This window comes from Hibiscus syriacus, unplaced genomic scaffold (genome assembly GCF_006381635.1).
Source record: "Hibiscus syriacus cultivar Baekdansim isolate YM2019G1 unplaced genomic scaffold, ASM638163v2 tig00111402_pilon, whole genome shotgun sequence".
In the NCBI taxonomy this organism is placed as follows: Eukaryota; Viridiplantae; Streptophyta; class Magnoliopsida; order Malvales; family Malvaceae; genus Hibiscus; species Hibiscus syriacus.
The window spans coordinates 6,789,810-6,803,515 of NW_024063082.1; the positions used below are offsets into that span (position 1 = coordinate 6,789,810).

The 13,706-nt window shown below is 36.8% G+C and overlaps 1 pseudogene; it reads left to right on the top strand.

Annotated features, from left to right (window-relative positions):
* The first annotated feature begins 1,074 nt into the window (after window positions 1–1,074).
* On the top strand, window positions 1,075–12,106 carry LOC120162347 (annotated as a pseudogene).
* Window positions 12,107–13,706: the final 1,600 nt, after the last annotated feature.

Consider the following 13,706-nt stretch of genomic DNA (forward strand, 5'->3'; position numbering starts at 1 on the left):
TTAAAGCTAAAAATCATACCAAATTTTCCATGTTATCCAAACTTGATTCTAACACTTCTAACTTCTTATTCTCATAGATGACAAGTCAAATTCATCCTCCAAATTCATTTAAACATTCTTATTCAAAATTTCACTTAAAAACCCATTTTCTTCAATCTTTCATAACTTCTTTATATTCTGATTTTAAGACAAATTAAGCTTTTCTTAAGCTTAATTATCATCTAAGTATCAAAACCCAACCTTTAATTGAACAAATAATCAACTAATTAGAAAACTTACCTTTGCTTGGAAGCTCACGTTGGAGAAGAGAAGAAGATGAAGATGGGAGAAATGACTGGATATTTAATTCCCAACATATGCTCCACATGGGTATTATAAGATCCATTAATTATTCTTTTATTATTTCCTTTGTTCAATGACCATTTTGCCATTTATTTCCTTTGATAATTACTAAAAACTTTCAGGAAATACTTTCAAATAAATAATTGAACCTTTCAATTTTTCTACTTTAATCACCAAATTCTGAAAATTTACAATTTAATCACTAACCCATAGTTTGGGATGTTACAAATTATTTTAAAAAAGAATATTTATAAATTAAAAGATATTAAACATTTATATATATTATTTAAATATTAAGGATTTATTGACTATTATCACACTGTATAAGCACCCGATATTGATGATGTTTTGATTAAATTAATAGAATTTTTAAATATCATTAAAATATTAAATGTTTATATGATATGTTTGAATTACTTAAAAATCATTGAATTATTTTAAATTAAAATTAATTTAATATAATATATACATTTTAAAGATGAAATTTTTTGTTATTTACTGTCATATTATCATTTTCATTAAGTTCACAGGAACAAATTAGAAAAAAAAATACAAGGTACCTATAGTTTTGCTAAAAATAATAATTGAGTGACTAAAATAGAATGAAGAAATATATAGAGTACCAAATAAGTGGTTTACCCTAAAAGAAAATTTTATCATTTGACCCAAAAATCCCACCCCGACCCACCTTCATCGCTCTCTTCACCATCACTGTACCAAAGGACCAAACCAAGCCTCGTCTCTCTTCCTCCTATTTTATCCCTCTCCTCACCCAACCCAACCCCAACTCTTGCCTTGGAAGTTTCCGACGGATCGCCGAATTAAATAAGGTGATTTTTGAACCCTAAACTTTACATGAGCATCGATTCCTATTTTAGTATTGAGAGATATTTTGAGTTATCTACTCTCTGCCTCTGCTATATATCATTCAATGTTTCGATCCCAGTGCTTGTTACTCTTGTCTCGTTTCATATTCTCTCTGCGATTACTTTGCTGACAAGGATAATTTTTTAAAAGCTATTTGCGGCCGCGATCCGCTGCTATCCATGTTAAATATGTTCACATTGAGGACTTTAGCGGTGGCAGCAGACGGGACCCCGATACTCCACCGCTATTCCTGGTTTTATTATTTTTTAAAATTGATTTTTAGTTGCAGAATTTGAGTTATTCCAACTTAATATACAGTGTTGAAATGTTCAAGTGTTCAAAGGCATTGAAAATTTCGGTGGTGTAGTTTCAAATTTCGTTTGACTGATCATATAGGGGTCACGGAAATGCACCGAGTGGGAAGTGCGGGGAACAGTGCCAACTCTAACCGCCCACGTAAAAAAAAGAAGCTGAGATATGTCTTGAGGGACACTGATGATACAAAGGTGAAGTTGTTCTTATTTATTCCATCCTTATTAATTTTTGAAGTGAACTAGTTTTCTTCCTTGATTATGTATTTGGCAATCATTAGGATTCTAATGTATTACCTTTACTTTCAGTGCAATGCGATGTTTTTCATGATTGGTGTCTCCGCTTATCAGATTTATAGTCCTTCTCTGAACTAATGCTATCATATCGCAGCGAAAGTATGAGTTCTAGAAGCTTGTGTTTGTTTTTATATGCATTGTTATATGGGGACACCCAAATTTATTAAAGAACCATAGAATAACCATTTGAGTATTTGTGCCTTTTTAAATCTGGTTTAGATTTAAATACCATGCCATGTGTTTTCCTAAAGGTTTATTATATATTTGTGATGTTGATAAACTTTGCATATTTCAAATATGTTTGGGGTTGGAACTCCTGAACTTCCTTCTCCTAGGTAATATTGTACCACTGTCATATTTGGCATAGTCAAGAACATGTTCACAATCAGATCAGATTATTCTGCTAATTCTTTGCTTTATATTCTTTAGGGTAAGTAAGTATATTGGATTTATTGTTAACCTTTTATCAGTTTCTATGGGTGGAGGCACTGATGTTTCTTAATTTTGGCATGTTGTTTTACAGCATTGTGCCGGCATAAATTGTTTGGCTGTCCTAAAGTCATCTTTCTCTGATGGGTGCAACTATCTCTTCACTGGAAGCCGTGATGGCATACTTAAGAGATGGGCACTGGATGAAGATGCTGCCAGTTGCTCTGCTACATTTGAGTCACATGTTGATTGGGTGCCTTTTTTTATTGCCGATGACTGCATTTGGCTATGAGCATGACCTTCATATTTCTCCTAGAATCTTTTGATTACGAATATGTGGTTGGGAGGGTGTGAAAATTTAATCTATTTTCCATTTTTGGTCTACTAGAATGCCATATCTTGATGAATTACCAAATATAAATAGTTGTTAATCAATAAGCTCTCCAAAAGAAAAAGCTAGAGCAAGTATTTCACTTCGCACTTCAATTATGTCAACAATTAGTTTAAATGTCAAGAGTTCTTTTATCTTCTTTTTCTTTAGGTTGTGGGACGAACGAAGGTATTGATTTCTGGAGAAAACAAGGATTACAAGGGGTAGTTTTTAAAGTTGACTTCCGAAGAGCATACAACACTGTGGAATGGCCTATTTTGTTTAGAGCAATGAAAGAAATGGGATTTGGAAACAGATGGTCCTCGTGGATTACTCAATGTCTGTCTACAGCTTCTATTTCGATTCTTGTTAACGGGTCACCTTCTGAAGAGTTTGCAATGGAAAAAGGTCTTAGACAAGGCTGCAGTCTTTCTCCACTTTTGTTCAACATTATAGGCGAGATGCTACACTTGATGCTTTCTAAAGCAATCGAGAGGGGTTTATTCCAGGGTATTATTATGGGGAATTCTGGAAATTATACCAGGCTGTCCCATCTACAATTCGCCGATGATTTAATAATTTTTTGTCAAGCCTTTATTAATCAGATCAAGAATGTAAAAAGGGTGCTGAGGATCTTTAGCATTATGACAGGTTTACACCTCAATTTAGCAAAGAGTAAGCTGTTTGGTATCAATTTGGAAGAGGGAGTGTTATCGGATTGGGCAGAACAAGTGGGTTGTTCAGTTGGTTTTCTACCAACAGAATATTTGGGACTTCCCTTGGGAGCTAGGAAAAACACAGAGGCTCCATGGGATCCGGTCTTTAAGAATTTTAGTTCCAAACTTGCGGGGTGGAAAGCGTCATGTCTGTCTTTGGATGGGAGGACAGTTCTGTTGAAGTCGGTGCTAACCTCTTTGCCGATTTTCTTTCTATCTCTTTTCAAAATGCCGTGCAATATCGGAAAGAAGCTTAATTCCTTAATGGCTAACTTTCTTTGGGGTGAGAAGGGGGATAAGCGGAGGATTCACTGGGTAAATTGGAACACGGTCTGCAGGCCTATGGACTGTGGTAGACTAGGTGTCCTTGATTTGAATCTTACTAACCGGGCTTTACTAGGCAAGTGGGTGTGGAAATTTGCCAATGACAAAAACTCTCTCTGGAAATCTGTGTTGTGTAGTAAGCAAAAGGTCAGTTGGAACACTATGTCTATTGGAAAGGTTACTCCTCCGAAATCTTCATAGATCTTGAGAGGAATTGCTAATAATTTTTCTAAGAATGATTCGGTAGGGAACTTTCTTAGATCGAATTCGAAGCTGCAAGTAGGTAATGGGAAATCAATTTCTTTTTGGAATGATGTTTGGGCTGATGAGGTCCCTCTAAAAATAATCTTTCCTAGAATCTATGTGCTTTCCATTAATAAAGGGGGGGAGATTGTTGAGTTTGGCAGCTATGGACCGAGTGGTTGGGAGTGGAATGTCCAAACTAGAAGGAATCTGAGTGATTGGGAATTGGACCAGTGGTTGGCTTTGATGACAAAACTTAAGGATGTCAAACTGTCAGAGCTGGTGGAGGACTCCCTTTCTTGGTCTGCTAGCGGAGATGGATTGTTTTCGGTTAAATCATGCAGGAAAACCTTTGGCTCGGAGGTCGGGAGTAATGATTTGTGGCTACAAGGAGTTTGGAAGGGTTTTGCTCCACCGAGAGTGGAAGCTTTTCTATGGCAACTTGCACATCAGAAATTGGCAGTTAAGGCTGAGTTGGTTAAGAGAGGAGTTTCTTTAGGGGAAGATATACAGTGTCCTTTTTGCAAGATTCAGGAGGAAACAGTTCAACACTTATTTATTTCCTGTATTGTTGCTTGGAATTTGTGGAATAAAATAGCTAGCTTCTGGGATATTTCGCTTGTTCTTCCTCAAGACCCTCCTGCTTTGTTTAGTTCCTGGGGTGAGTTGAGGGGAAACTCGACGATATGGAAGTTTATTCCGGGTGTTATCTTCTGGTCAATCTGGAAAGCCAGGAATGCTATAGTGTTCGAAGGTTCTAACCTGGACAGCATGTCTCTGTTCTTTACAGTTAGATTCAGGCTATCAAAATGGTTTTTAGCCAAGTTTCCTACGGTTAATATTCAGGAGGATTTGCTGATTGGTAATCCATCTCTAGCATATGGGTTTTCTCTAACTTTAGCAAAAGTTGGTCATAACCTGCGTTGGATTCCCCCCCTGTTGATTTTCTTAAGATGAACGTTGATGGAGCAGTTAGGCTTGGAGGCTCGGGTGGAGGTATAGGAGGTATATTGAGAGATTGGGAGTGTCGCACACTTTTGACTTTTTCAGAGAAAGTTGACCAAGGTTCTCCTCCTCTAGCTGAATTAAAGGCTATTAAAAGGGGTATTGAAATCTTTCTGGCTTCAGTTTGGGTTTCTGTTGGGAGATTGATTGTTGAGAGTGATTGCAAGTCGGTAGTGGAATGGATTAAATCACCGGCTTTGGCTCCTGTTTTCTACTCGTCTTTGGTTAATCAGATTTTGACTCTTTCAAAGGGCAAGGTTCTTTCAGTGAGGTGGATTCCAAGAGCGAGCAATGGGGAGGTTGATAGCTTAGCTAAGAAAGGGATAGGTTGACTGTAAGGCCCTGTCACTGGATCTTCTGGTCCAGCGAGACGGTCTATTAGAAAATTGTTGTTAAGTTTTATGGGATGTATTGTGGTGTAGTGTTTAAATCTTATGTAAGATTGTATTATCAATAAAGTTTTTAAGGCACTCTTTTCCTCCTTCCGCTGATTAAGGAGCTTACCCCTAAGCTCCTTTAATCAAGAAGGGGTTTTTTAATGAGGCCTTCCATTCCTATAAAAAAAAATGATGTTGTAATTGCCAGTGGTAATACACTTGTTTCCTGTTCGTCGGACACCACATTGAAGGTTTGCTGTTAATTAATCGTTATCTTTGACTGTTCTGTTTTGACTATTTTCATTAAGTATTGACATGCTTTTTTTTTTTGGCATATACAAGATATGGAATTGCTTGTCTGATGGAACTTGTACCAGCACTCTCCGTCAACACTCTGACTATGTTACATGTCTAGCTGCAGCCGAAAAAAATGCAATTTCCATGTCAAAGTTTCTTTGGATATTATTAGCTGCATGGATGAAAGGTTCCCATTAATGCAATATTGCTATTTAAATTTCATGTTTAAGTTGGCAGCATAGGTTCTGATTCAAGTTATGGTATTTATTATTATAGAGGTCACTTTCTGATTCTTTTTTAGTGCCATATATTTTAGACCAATGTGGTTGCCTCTGGGGGTCTTGGTGGTGAGGTTTTTGTATGGGATATTGAAGCCGCGGTTACTCCACTCTCAAAGTTCAGTGATGTAACGGAAGATGATTGTTCCAACAGTATCAATGGTTCTGCAAATTCATTGTCGGTATCAAGTTTGCGAACAATTAGCTTGAGTAATAGCATTGCTGCACGCACAACCCAGTGTCATGGATATGTACCCATCACTGCCAAAGGCCATAAAGAGTCAGTCTACGCATTAGCAATGAATGATAGTGGAACCCTTCTTGTCTCTGGTGGAACTGAAGGTATTTTTACTTCTTACTGAATTCAAATGTTCTGATAATAATATGTTTCTTTCCTCTTATAACATATTGCATGTGCAGGTCATATACTTACCTATTTTGGTCATTTGTTATCATTTTTTTCTTTTCATTTAAATACTTCATCAACAATCTTAGCATCCTGCCTCATTTTCATATAGGTTGTGCGAGTTTGGGACCCTAGAACTGGTTCTAAGACTATGAAGCTGAGAGGGCATACAGATAACATTAGGGCTCTGCTTCTGGATTCTACTGGCAGGTTGGTGCAATGAATTCAGCCCGTCAGTTCTGAGTTAAAAATAGAATTAATTTGATCTTAGTTGGAAGTTTACGGCTATGGAGCTTTAGCATGTGCCATAACTTATACGATACATATTTTTCATCTGATTATTCTTTCTTGCAACTGCTGATATGCGTTTGATTGTAAAATTTTGAAAATTTTAGTAACGAGAATTTTTGTATATTAAAAATGGTCATACGATGATAAATACTTTTATAACAATGGGGGTGGTTGAATTATGGAGACTAAACCTTGTTATGGATTTGGATAGATGCACATGTCCAAATCTACTAACTGCGACGTTGCCTTCAAGTGAAATTTGGATCAATTCTTTTCTCTCCACATATCGGGGAGTTTATTGTTATCTTATGGGCTCTTCACTTGATTGATGCTATTGAATTATGTTATTTGATGGTATTCTCATCTGTGCGGTATTTGTTTCATTTAGTTAAGTGTTTGACAGACATTTTGTATTCTTTCAGATATTGTTTATCAGGTTCGTCTGATTCTATGATCAGGTACTTGATATGTGCACTGGTTTCACTGGTGTACAAGCACATACCATTTTCAAACATAATAAATTAAGACATTGCCTTTCAAGCGGTTGTAATTTTAATTTGTAGGCTATGGGACCTTGGACAGCAACGTTGTGTGCATTCATATGCTGTGCATACGGATTCTGTTTGGTCACTTGCAAGCATCCCAACCTTTAGTCATGTTTATAGTGGTGGTAGAGATCTTTCTGTAAGTATATATTGATGTGAAACCGTTTTAATGGACATGTCTGTTACTTCAAATATTTAGCTTTAACTTTGAACTTGCACTTACTTTTGAATATGCTTCAGTTATATTTGACAGACTTGACAACAAGAGAGTCTTTTGCTTTGCACAAAGGAACACCCACTTTTGCAGCTGGCGTTGTATGATGATAGCATATGGGTTGCAACAACAGATTCTTCAGTCCATAGATTGCCTGCCGAAGGAAGAAATCCTCAGAAGGTGTTTCAAAGAGGTGGTTCGTTCTTGGCTGGAAACTTGTCCTTTTCTAGGGCACGAATTTCTTTAGAAGGGTCTACCCCAGTAAGTATAGCATGTTTGTGTAGTATTGTTAAATACATAAACTCTGCACTGTGGCAACACTTCATTTCTTTACATACTTGAACTTTGGTGAATATGGTGCAAGCTCATTGAATTATTAATGTTATGTTCCATTTGTTCCTTCCTCACTCAATCCCAAGGGAAACGAGCACATATTAATTTGTCCTTTTGTTAACCATGATGTGCTTTGTTATGTATATCTCTTTGAAGTTTGGTTGTAATTTGTTTTAAAATTTTTCTTCTATTCTTTTCCCTTATTGATGTGTTGACATTGCATTTATTCACAGGTTCCTGTTTATAAAGAACCAATCTTTACCATTCCTGGAACTCAAGTAATAGTTCAGCATGAAATTTTAAATAATAAAAGGCATGTATTGACTAAGGTAAATGTTATTGTACTTCCTGGGTTTTGATTCATACAATTTTGTTTTGGAGGGTTTTTTTTGCATAGATGGTATTAATGTTTCTTTAACAGGACACTGCTGGTTCAGTAAAGCTCTGGGAGATAACCAGGGGTGTTGTTATTGAGGACTACGGACAGGTGACTAGATACTTTCACTGTTTTTTTTCCTTCATTTCCCCTTGAGTAGAAGCACTCGCACTTTACTTTTCCACTTACCGATTTGGTGCACATATACACACTTGTTTGTCCATGGTTATGTTTTAGTTGTATGTATAAATCCATTTCTTTAATTTCAATGCCGAGGCTTCATTTGATGAGAAAAAGGAGCAGTTGTTTGAGATGGTGAGTCAACTATTTATTGACCATATCAGTTCAATATAGTGAATATTTTTTTTAAATAGTAATAATAACTTTTTTTAAACCATTCTAGGTAAGCATTCCTGCATGGTTCACTGTGGATACCCGGCTTGGGAGCTTATCTGTTCATCTGGACACTCCCCAATGCTTTTCTGCAGAAATGTACTCTGCAGATCTGAACATAATTGGCAAGCCTGAGGATGATAAGGTATTAAAATTTTTCCATTGATTGTGGCAATCTTAAGACACTGATATCTCTGTGATAATTATATACATCTGGTGTTGACATGTCTTTTGCAGGTTAACCTAGCTCATGAAACCCTTAAAGGCCTATTGGCTCATTGGATGACCAAAAGAAGGCAAAGACTTGGCTCCCAGGCGTCAGTTAATGGAAATGTTTTATCAGGAAAAGATATTACTTCAAGAAGTCTTGCTAACTCAAGAACTGAGGTAGATGGTAATGCTGAAAATGACTCCACGGTCTATCCTTCTTTTGAATTTTCTACTGTATCTCCTCCCTCTATTATCACTGAGGGTTCCCAAGGTGGTCCTTGGAGGAAGAAAATTACTGAATTGGATGCAACTGAGGATGAGAAGGACTTCCCTTGTTGGGTTTTGGACTGTCTATTGAGTAACAAGCTTCCACCACGAGATAACACCAAGTAACTTCTGAGACCTCATTAAACTTTCCTTTGCTCAATTAAATGAATCTTAAGGTTCACAAGGAAACTCCACATGTACTGAACTGCTTATTGGTTAACCCTGCTGTCAATATGCTTGCTACACATGGATGAACTTAGAGAAGTGTCATTTAGGTCGAGTAGTTTGCAATGGTTTTTTTTTGTGTGCGTGTGTGTCCTTCGTACTTATGTTGATGTTTTTCTTCTGGACATTAGCATTTCTCTTGATTTAAAACCTATGAAGTATGGACATGTTGGAACCCTCGTATTGGTTTAGTACTGGTTTCTGACACTATAAAAAGTCGACACACTGGAATACGTAACGGATACACATGGATGCTGGAAAAAAAAAGGAAAAATATTGAGAAGGTTAAGGGTTGTTGAAATTAAAAAAAATGAAGCTGCAGTGGCAAAAGAAAGAGAGAAAAAAGAACCCCGAGGTAAGAGAAAGAAGATGAAACATTAGGGTTTTTTTTATCTAATATTCTAACTAGTAGGCTTTTGCTAAAACAATAAATACACCCAGTTTTCAATTTTTTAATGTAGCAGAAAAAAATTACTTTTGAATTCTTTAATAACTTAGAACTATTTAGACATAAATTCTGAACTTCTTGATGTCTCTTCTAATGGGCTTGAATAATAAGTGAACTCGGATTTGTGATTGAAGGATCTGCAAAACAGGGATGAGCTAAGAGGGCTTGAAGCTTGCGCTTCGAGACGCTTTTTGATGCTTAAGTTAGTGATTTGGCAGTGGATGGGAAAAGAAGAAAATGATAATGGAGTATGGAAGTACAGGAGAAGTCATAGCTAGGAGAGACTGTGGCTTTGGTATTTATAATATATTCCTGGGCTGCTGCCCATGGCCTGCTTGTTTGACTGCTCAGATCTAGCTACTGCTTATCATTGGTTGATTGCAGCATCCCACTTTTTCAGAAACGTTATTGGCTCATGCTTTGTGTGTTCTTTGCTAAGCCGGAGAGGTAGAACCTTCCTTTTGAAGGAAGAAGTTACCAGAAGATGCCACATGACATCTGTTTATGCTAGCTATCAAGCTTTTTAGCTTTGCCGGTCTGGTTGTGGGCTTTGTGCCGATATTGAGCTGGAGCTCATATGGGCTGTACTTGGGCCTTGTGGATCTAAGTCCATTTGGTGTGGGTATAACAAAAGTAATAACTATTTTTCATGATATAAAGAATATTTAAAATCAATACTGCCACTAATAATAAAGTTTATTGCTTAAAATAGTTTAATTGAAAAGAATTTTGATACTGACAATAAAAGTAAAGTTCATTTGATATATGAAACTCAATTAATTAAACTATATTTAATATATGTCAACTGCCTTACTTTTGCCATGTTGTGTTTTTTTTTTGCCCATTTAAATTAGTGTATTGCAGTGTCCTTGTCTTGTCATACCTGTATTTTGTGTTCTTATTGTGCTCCATAGTTGAGAACCAAAAAGAAAAAAAAAAGCCAATCCCTTTTCACCATTGCGCTATATTCAGAACCACGGATAATTATTATTTTTAACTTATTGGGTATTAAGCGGGATGCACTTTCATCTTTTTTCCCTTACTCTCTTGATAGTTTTACTTTTTATTTGTGCAGGTGCAGCTTCTATCTTCATCCGTGTGAATGTTCAGGTGTTCAGATCCTCACACAAGGGAAGTTAAGTGCACCTCGCATCTTGAGAATACACAAGGTATGCATGTTTGGTTTTCTTAGTACTTGCTAAAAGCAATTTCCCGTGCATGGCACGTGTTAATAGGAAGTAGCAAATGTTGTTAGTATACAAATATAGATCACTCGGATTAATGCACCGTAATCTCTTTCATATTTTGGAGTATGAACGACATTAAAGCCAAAAGGGCAATATTAGATTACTGACGATGTTATTTTAGCCTTTAGGGCTCATATATATATATATATATATATAGATAGGACCTTTACTTGGTTGTAGCCAAAAGAAGATAGGAATGAATTATAATAAAATAATCTTCTGAATTAGCTTTGTTGAATGCTTAGTTGCATGTATATGAAGGAGATGGCTCTGTTTTGTTAGATTCCTTTTTTCTTCTTTGGTTTTCTAATATTTGTTAATGCCAACTGGTTCTGTAGATTGTATTTTTTATATCATTATTTTGTAGATTTTCTAGTATTTAATGTACACATTATGTTTTGGTTATGAAGGTTGTTAATTATGTCATAGAAAAGCTTGAGAAACCATCTGATAATGCAAATTCGGATGGAACATTTTCACCTGGACTTGGAGGACGATTGCAACATTCAGCAGTTGGTGATGGATCTTTTCGCTCTGGATTGAAGCCTTGGCAAAAGCCTCGACCTTCTATTGAGATTTTATGCAATAATCAGGCAAGCCAATTATTTGTTGGATGTTATGATGGATCGTTTTGCTCTGGATTGAAGCCTTGGCAAAAGCCTTGACTGTGTTGTTTTTGGATTCAACATAGTAAATTCAAGTTCTATCATATTATTCTGGCCCGTTATTTGATTTACTACTACATTTTCAGGTATTGTCTCCTGAAATGAGCTTAGCTACTGTCCGGGCTTATGTATGGAAAAAACCAGAGGACTTGGTACTTAATTATAGGGTGATCCCAGGAAGGTGATTTTATTGACTTCTGGGAGCAGGTGAGTGGCAGCTTATTATGATAGCTGTATTTCTAGGATTGTTTCTTTTGGGGGGGGGGGAAGACGGGGAGATTGGTTAGTTGTTTAGAGGAAGTATGCCGGTAATATAATTCTTCGCCTATAATTTTGTCAGTTTAACATGGGACATTTGTTTAGTCTATGACTAAACATAGTATAGTTCCTCTTTGAGCGTGTCAACTCATTGGGTATCTGTAGGAAGCTATTAACTAAAATAGTGTTTGAATTGTATCTTCTTGTTTATCTATTTGGCTGCAGGTTGGTCTCTCTAATATTGGTTGGAAATCTCATGCTTTTGTGAAGTGTTGGGAGTTATTTTGTTCATCCGAAGTTGCCTATCATGATCAGAAAATGTTTGTTGGGATTGTTTTATGTTTCGAAAGACAATCAGTTTCCAATCTGGGGGTGTTTTCCAGACCTTATCATGAGGGTCGTGATTAATGTTTTCATAGGCAGATGCTATCGCGTATTTTTGTTTTTTTTACATCCATGCTCTTGCCATCAGAAAAAAGCTGCAGGGTGGAAATGCAATCAACTGAAGAGTTTGTTATTCGGGGTGGACAATTAGCTGAACAAAAACCGGGTACTTTCTGGGACCAAAATACTAGGCTCACACTGATATCTGATGCTCTGTAGATTTTTGTTCTATGGGGTATGATATCTAGTCATAGAAACTGTTATCATGAAGTAGAATTTTTCTTCACTTGTAACTAGTCGAAATAAGACTATCAATTTGCATTGAATTTGTTTCTAGAAAATCTCTCAATGTTTTCTTGCGCATGATTCCCAAACCGTGTTAGGTTAGTTACTGCAGCGATTAGATTGAGTCTTATTTTATGCTTATCTCTAGGGTGAGGATTTGATATACGATATATCTATTTGGCGCATGTTTCCTTTGACTACTAATCTTGCTTTGTAGCGTTTGCTCCCATCGTGCTCTTCTTTGATCCTGTAAATCCACTTGTTGTGGAGCGCTTTCTTACCTGGTGGTAATTCAGCTAATTCCCATGTATGATTTGACAAAAGCGAGTCCATCTCATCTTTCATGGAAGACTCTCACTTGACTGAATCCTCCACCTGTATTGCTTCATCATAGCACTCTGATTCACCATTGTCAGTCAGCAACAAATAGTGCAAAGAAGGCGAATAACGCTAGGTTGGTTTAGAAATTCTGGAGGAGTGTCTTAGTTCCAGTATGCCTGGCTCTTCTTGAACTGCTTCAGGAAAGATTTGAACATCATTTCCAGAAATCTCCTCAAACTCAACAAATTCCTTTGTTTCAGCTTTGGTATTGAAGCTACTTGATTCTACAGTTGACATGTCTTTGTACATCACATTCTCATTGAAAATGACATCTCTGCTTCTGAAGATCTTCCGATTTTCATAGTCTCAAAACCGGTAACCGAACTCATCACCGACATAACCAACAAAGGCACATTTGTTGGACTTAGTATCAAGTTTACTTCTTTTAACAGAGTTTATGTGTACATAAGAAATACAATCAAGTACTCTTAAGTGTGAAATGTTTATTTCTTTATTGCTTCAAACTTCCTCTGGTATTCCACCATCTAAAGGAACTGAGGGCATGCGGTTGATCAGGTAAGCTGCAGTGTTGATAGCTTCAGCCCATAGTATTTTGGGCAAGCCGGCATGTATCCTCATACTTCTGGCACGTTCATTCAGAGTTCTGTTCATGCGCTCTCCTACGCCATTCTGCTGCGGTGTCATGGGAACTATTATCTCCATCTTGATCCCATTGTTTGTGCAAAAACCTCTGAATCTTCTATTTATGTACTCTCCTCCATTGTCAGACCTCAACCGCTTGATTTTCAAACCAGACTCATTTTCCACCATGGCCTTCCATTTTCTGAAGGTATTAAAATCTTCTGATTTCTTCTTCAGAAAATAAACACACACCTTCCTTGTAGAATCATCGATGAAGGTGACATAATATAGTGAGCCTACAAGAGATGGTCCCTATACATCAGTATGAACCAACTCTAAC